Source organism: Octopus bimaculoides, chromosome 3 (genome assembly GCF_046866305.1).
Source record: "Octopus bimaculoides isolate indiv1 chromosome 3, ASM4686630v1, whole genome shotgun sequence".
Taxonomy (NCBI): domain Eukaryota; kingdom Metazoa; phylum Mollusca; class Cephalopoda; order Octopoda; family Octopodidae; genus Octopus; species Octopus bimaculoides.
In genome coordinates this window covers 113,110,185-113,117,857 of record NC_142930.1, presented here as the reverse complement: position 1 = coordinate 113,117,857, position 7,673 = coordinate 113,110,185, and the positions used below count along the sequence as shown (strand labels likewise).

Genomic DNA, 7,673 nt, shown 5'->3' with positions numbered 1-7,673 from the left:
TAGCATAAATTGGGTTCGCTTAAACGGAGACTGTGGAAGAAATGTTTCTCACGGTGGTGTCCCAGCATGACCGCAGCCGCATGGCTGAAAGGAGTAAAAGAGTATCTATGCCAAGAAAAGCAGAAAGGGGTTTTTAGGACGTTGACTGCCTACTATTTAGTGACTTTATTACAAATGCAAATGATATCACTAACAAAATGCCTTGTTAACTTCTGCGGGTAAAAGGAATTACACTTACGGTTCTTTTCATTAGTTCTACCACTGAACTACGCGATAAAACTGATAGAAAGTCACGTACAGGGCAGAATATATATATATATATATATATATATATATATATATATATATATATATATATATATATATGTAGTGAAACTACCTATCGTCACTAGATACAAAACTACTATCGCCATTACATACAATCTTCTCATTTAAATATAAATAAATGCAAGCGTAGTAGAGAACCCATTCCTTGTCATCACGTGACTGATTATTATTCGAATCGGCAACTTCTTCGAACCTTTCCCGCCAGAACGCAAACTGACCAATCACGGCCCCTAATAAGGTCACGTGATAGAGTATATTTCTACCATCTGGTGAGCCAATAGTTTGTTATAAATAGCTTTAACTCGGCGGCCAAATTTGTCTCGGTCCAGTTTCTCTTTGAGAACTGTTCCGTGTACCACACGACAGCAGCAGCAGTTCCAGCGACCACTTCAACAGCTTCGTCCAGCCAACGATGACCACCGCCGTCGCCACATCAGCAACAAGAGTCTACGACTACTATCCAGCATCATCGTCATGACCAACACGATTCTACGATTACTACTACCGAGCATCAATCTCCGCCAGCGTCAACACGACTTACTATGTACACCACACCAAACTACCGCGGCACATCTCTCTCTTCGATTCTGTTAGGTGACTCAGCTTCACCACGGTAAATAAACAGACAAGAGTTCTTAAACAGACAAGAAATTCTCAGCCAGCGACGAACATCTGTATAACAAGAATCACGGCCCGGCATCGATGCCACGACATCACAACTAGTGATCAGCACTGCCACACTCAGCCAACTCACTTTCACATACAGAACTTTTCCTATAGTGTACACAAGAACTGGTATATAATTGCTCACGTGTTATTGACTCTCTTTCTCTCTGCTGTAATAACATACACACACATGTATCACTCACATACGCACTTTTCTTTGTATGACGGCCTGTCTTTGATTATGTTCTTATATGTCGCATTCACACTCTCACACAGACATACATCTTTAACGCTACAATAAATATCTCTGTTATTCATCTTATACGGTTGTGGTCTTTCATTACTGGTCATCTATGTTATCGTCGCATAACATATCATGTATATCATCTTCGATATATAATTGTGTGTTCGACCGTGTGACGCGTTTAAATAAAAGGAGTCCTCTGTTTTTCCATTCGTCACCATTTCTCCTTTTATGAGTTCGCACGGTCGTCCCTTACATATATATATATATATATATATATATATATATATATATATATATATATATATATATATATATATATATATATATAAATATATGAGTATATGCACACATATGTACATGTATGTATATACGTTCATCCACATGTACATATAGATACATAACTGGGTACATGACGTGGCAAAAGAACAAGGACAAAAATGGTAAACAAGGTGCAACAAACAAGCAGGCCACATAGAAACATCCCCTTCATCAGCTGCCACCATTAAAACTCCGGCGTTTCGAAGAATTAAGGCAGTACGCATCGTTAAAATGGTTCTTCCCACGAACACAAATTAAATTGTTTTCGTGGAGGGTAGTAGCGGACGGAGGACAAGACAGGAACACGAAACGGTGAAATAAACAAACAAAAAGGCTGTGCAGCTAGACGTGAAGTGTGTATGTCTCGAACGCTGTGAAGCAGGTACAGGAGGGGCAAAGAAGTACATGCGAGCTTGGTGATTCCAAGAACGGAAAGAAATAGCAGCCGCATACACGTGACCAATGCTGTATGAAGAGAAAGAGTAGCAGAGGGAAAAGGAGGGGAGGAAGTAGAATAAAAGTGAGCAACGAGAGGTAGAGAGAGAGAGAGAGAGAGATAGTAGTAGTAACGGTGAGAGGCGAAGGACGAGTAACAAGAGATAGATAGATAGATAGATAGAGAGAGAGAGAGAGAGAGAGAGAGAGAGAGAGAGAGAGAGAGAGAGAAGTAGTGACAGTAGAGGCGAAGAACAGTAGAGGGAAGAATGAGAGGGGGAGATAGAAATAGAGAGAGTCGCGTTAGAAAAATAGTTAAAAACTTACAGTGTGCGTGCGTTCTGTCGTGATACAAACATTATATGAGTATATGCACACATATGTACATGTATGTATATACGTTCATCCACATGTACATATAGATACATAACTGGGTATATGACGTGGCAAAAGAACAAAGACAAAATGGTAAACAAGGTGCAACAAACAAGCAGACCACACGTGACATATATATATTTGAAGATAAGCAACAAAAATTCTGCACTGACCATCCGTTCATAGAGCGATATAAAGGTGGAAACTAGACAGGGGATGACATCTTTGCCGGTGCCCCTAACTGTCAGTCTTATATTTCTCCGTCCCTAATAATGGGGTAAGTATTAGCTAGGTATGTGCATCAGCATCTTTGCCGTAGTGGGGATGTGTCTTTGGTGTCAAAAACGTAGGTTTTTCTCCACTGGAAAGAGGTTATCTCCCTACACGTATCTGACAGGACTTATTTCAGTTGTTTTGAGGCTGTTTGAAAGCCTTCATTCTTTTAGGTGATTAAAATATATAATTTCTCTCTCTCTCTCTCTCTCTCTCTCTCTCTCTCTCTCTCTCTCTCTCTCTCTCTCTCTTCCTCCGCTTACGTATGTAATCGATAGGTAGAAAGATGCCGTTCATCGAAACATCTCGCCCCACAAATCATTCCTTTCTCCGTGAAAAGAAGGTTTATATTCAAATATTCTGTGTCGCTCAGTGTGGTACTGTTACCGCCCAAAATGGCAGAAATATTTTCGCTGAGTAAAAAGTGTATAATCCTTTGTTATTGTTGTCGCTTATATTTTCCAAATGAAGCATCGAAACTGACATTTCTCTCAGTTAAAATATTATTGCTTTCTTTTTGTTCGAATTCAATATTAATATCTTATTGTGCAACCGAATTACATATCTTTTTCTATGCGAACCATGTTATTTGTTAATTATCAATTTTCTCTCAAGGGGCGTGGCTCAGGATTTTTATAGCAATTTTTCTATGAGACAATTTCAAGAATATATAAAATTCAAATAATCCCAAAGAGAATAAAAAGAAAATTAAATAAAACTTTATTTTATGAAATCAAAATCGTTTGCTTCGAAGAGCGACTTGAAATAGCGTTCGACCACGACAGTAACGACCTACAATAATAATTATTTCTAATTTTTAGCACAAGACCAGAAATTTTGAAGGAGAGGGTACGACTATTGCGTCGATCCCAGTGTTTGTACTGTACTGTATTTTATTAACTCTGAAAGGATGAAAGAGAAAGTTGACAGCGGCGGAATTAGAGCTCAGAACGTAGAGAGCTGTAAGAAATACCGCGAAGCATTTTAACCAACGCGGTAACGATTCTGCCAACTCGTCGCCTTCAATATTAATAATCCTTTCTGCTATAGGCACAAGGCTTGATATTTGGGGGCAGAAGGCTAGTCAATTACATTGCCCCCCCCCCGCCCCGCCTGCTCAAATGGTACTTATTTCATCGACTCTGAAAGTATGAAAACAAAATCGACTTGGGCGGAATTTGAACTGTGAACTTAAAGATGGACGAAATGAGCGATTAGCACTTTGTCCGGCGTGCTAACGATTTTGCCAGCTCGCCGCTTTACCTTCAATAATAATAATAATAATAATAATAATAATAATCTTATCTATTACAGGCACAAGGCCTGGAATTTGAAGGGAGGGGATAGTCGATTACATCGATCCCAGTATGAAGATTTCTTTTATCAAAAATAAAAGGATGTGTCGGCTGGGAGTCGAACCAGGATCGACTGCTTGGAAAGCCACCATGCTAACCGTTATTCAACCGAATAATAATAATCCTTTGTACTATAAGCACAGGCCTGAAATTTTAGTAGAGTGGGGGACAGTTGATTATACCGGCTTCAATGCTCAACTTGTACTTATTTCATTGACCCCGAAAGGATGAAAGGCAAAGTCGACCTCGACGGAACTCAGACCATAAAGACAAACGAAATGCTGCTAAGTATTTTGTCCGACGTCATAACATTTCTGTCAGCTCGTCACCTTGATGGCCAATTACAGTTACTTTAGATGTTGTAAACCAATTTCGCCGATTGAACTGTAGGGCAAAATTATGCCATTCTTCCTTGACCAAACTGAGCTGGATCTCTTCGTAGTTGCTTCTACCATAGCCTTGAGTGTTCTGGTTCTCTTTCTTCCAGAAATTTTGAGCCGTTTCATTAGAACGTACGCAGATTGGCCCATTCACACGAGGACTTTTGTCGTTACAAACAGTCATTTTCAATTATAATGGTATGTTGTCAGTTGTATTTTTAATACTATTATTGAAATAGAGAAAAAATAAATGTTTGAATTTTATTTGGTTTATTTTATTATGACGCACAAAAGAAAAAGAAAAAAAGAAAGAAAAAAACAGACCTTGTTTATTTTCTATGTCATTCATTTCAACGACAGCAGGGTTGCAATTATATTAGATCGTGATCTGTCTGTTAAATTCAGATAATATCAATATATTTATTTCACCGGAGGATAAATTTATTGGTAGGATAGTGTAGTCAGACTGAATTCTTTTACAGGGCTGCACTAAAAAGGAAAAAAATTACAAGTCAATTTAAGAAAAATTTATATTTGTAGAGTAAAGATCGTCGGGGTGGGGGTGAGATCACCAGAAGAAAACTTGAGGGCAACATGCGGCCCAATGAGCTACGGATGAGAACCACCGGTCTACAGTCATGAAATGTATCGGTTCATAAACCACGTGACGCCCAATTAAGGTTTCTAAAGTATATAACACGTCGATCCGACGAGAACCATCTAGCCATCCTGGAGAGGTCAAGCCTTTCCAGTGCGCAGATGACTTTGTCTGGAGTCGCAATATTTATGCGTGGTTTAATATAAACAACAAAACCACCACAAACAAAAGATACTGGTCAACTCGAGACTGTTGTGGTAAACACGTGTGAAAGGATGATGTTTAAATCTTTGTTATATAAGTCGATCTGTTTTGCAAGTAGATTTATGCACACGATTCTCCCCTATCCACGGTTGTCGATTTTCGCTTTTTATAGTTGATGCTAAAGGCCTTCTGTGAAACTTTCACAGAGTCTTAATGGCGTAATTTTATGGTTTCCTCGGCAGCGTTTACAGTTCTGGAGTTCGCCATTGAATAGCTTCTTTGGACGCCGCTTATTAGGTTTGTGAATTACAAACAAAAATGGACACAAACAAAAGTTGTTTTAAAAATGGATGAGCCAAACATATACATATACATTTATAAATATACCTAACCATACGTAACCATACATATAAAAATGTGTTTGTGAGTATATCTATCTGTGTATATGCGTTGAGTGTGTAAGTATAAGCTATAAGAAAAAAGCTTACCCAGTATTGCACGACTTAATAAGATTTCGATTTGTTCCGCGGTTGTCCACCAATTTGGTTGTGTATATATTTATATATTATTATATTAGCCGGTGAAATACACAAATGATATTTAGAATGTAATAGATAAAACTCAGTCTGTAAAACATCCAATTTTGGCATATCAAGAAATATGAAATAAACAAAGCTGGGGTCTTGTTGAAACAATTCGAACGTTGCTACGTCATAATGGAGACATTGCAAACGAGTAGCACTGTTTTAAGTAAATTATATTTCTAGATTTAATCACCACACCTACACATACACATTCACACATATATACATACACGTATCTATCTATCAATCTATTTATATGCGTAGCTGTCTGTCTTTCTACACACTCACACACAAAAAAATACACACACACAAAAATACACACACACACACACACACACACACACACATATGAACAGAAATATACCTTATTTACATTTTGCAGATATTTGTCCTCATCTTGTTTGTTGTTAACACATCGTTTTGGCTGATATACCCTCCAGCCTTTATCAGGTGTCTTGGGAAAATTTCAAGCCTGGATTCTCATTCCTAAGGTATTTTTCGATGTTGTTGTTATTGTTGTTGTTGTTGTTGTTCTTGTTCTTCTTCTTGTTGTTGTTGTTGTTCTTCTTCTTCTTCTTCTTCTTCTTCTTCTTCTTCTTCTTCTTCTTCTTCTTCTTCTTCTTCTTCTTCTTCTTCTTCTTCTTCTTCTTATTATTATTATTATTATTATTATTATTATTATTATTATTATTATTATTATTATTATTATTATTCAGGTCACTGCCTGAAATCGAACCTGAATAACAACAACAACAACAACATCGAAAAATACCTTAGGAATGAGAATCCAGGTTTGAAATTTCCCCAAGACACCTGATGATGGCTGGAGAGTATATCAGCTGAAACGTTGTGTTAACAACAAACAAGATGAGGACAGATATCCGTCAAATGTAAATCATGTAAATAATGTACATAATTCCTCTTCTTTTAAATACAGAACAGAATTAGATACAATGAAATATATCTACACATATTCAAAGGCTCACAGCTCTTCAATGCCCTGCCACAAAAAATTTAAAATCTGCATAAGGTGGAAGTAGATATCTTCAAAAAGGAACTAGACATCCGCCTTCTCCACAATATCGGAGGATGAACCAGCAGCCCGACATGAGGTGCAGACGAGGGCAGCGGAATCAAACTCCCTTATGTACCAAACGTACCAACTGCTGAGACAAAAGCAAATACAAGAATGTTGATGTGAAACACCCAGACTGAGGAAATCAGAAAGACCATGGTGGTGCTCCAGCATGACCACAGCTGCATGGCTGAAACGTCTAAAAGAGTAAAAGAATATACATACGGTCACATATATACATTTGTGTTTGTGTGTTCGTGTATGTGCGTGTTACTGTGTTTTTGTGTGTGTGTGTGTGTGTGAGAGAGAGAGAGAGAGAGAGAGAGAGAGAGAGAAAGCGGGAGAGAGAGGGGGAGAGAGAGAAAGAGAGAGAGAGAGAGAGAGAGAGAGAGGGGGGGATAGAAAGTTGCGCGCATGTTTGTCTGTCTTGTTTGGTATTTAATAGAAGAGACAACAGAGTCTATAAAATTTCAATTTCCGCGTCTGATGAAACATGAAACATATAAAGCAATGTCGAGAGACAGTTTTAAGAACAATGTGACCATTATTACTTCATAACAAAAACACCACGAAAGAATAAAAACAGAAAGACCTATTATTATCTAACAAATTAAATCATATTTCTCAATTGAAATTAAACATTAGTTTTAAAAAGAATGCAAGTTACCTGACGTCATAACGAAATATTTTCCTGTCTGAAAACGAATTTTTTTCTGTTTACAAGAGCAGAAATGCTTTAGTAATGAGAAAAACAGGAAGAAGGTCAATACTGGACGAGATTAATTAACATAATTTTATTTCTATTGTTGTGTGGGTGTTTTTTTTTTATTTATTTT

At 37.6% G+C, this 7,673-nt stretch overlaps 1 long non-coding RNA gene across 1 annotated transcript; it reads right to left on the bottom strand.

Annotated features, from left to right (window-relative positions):
* Positions 1-3,345: 3,345 nt before the first annotated feature.
* On the bottom strand, positions 3,346-6,162 carry LOC106871396 (uncharacterized). Its single transcript, XR_001409654.3, has 3 exons — positions 5,667-6,162; positions 4,701-4,865; positions 3,346-4,600 (listed from the first exon to the last, which is right to left on the bottom strand). It is a non-coding gene; the product is annotated as an uncharacterized LOC106871396 (long non-coding RNA).
* Positions 6,163-7,673: the final 1,511 nt, after the last annotated feature.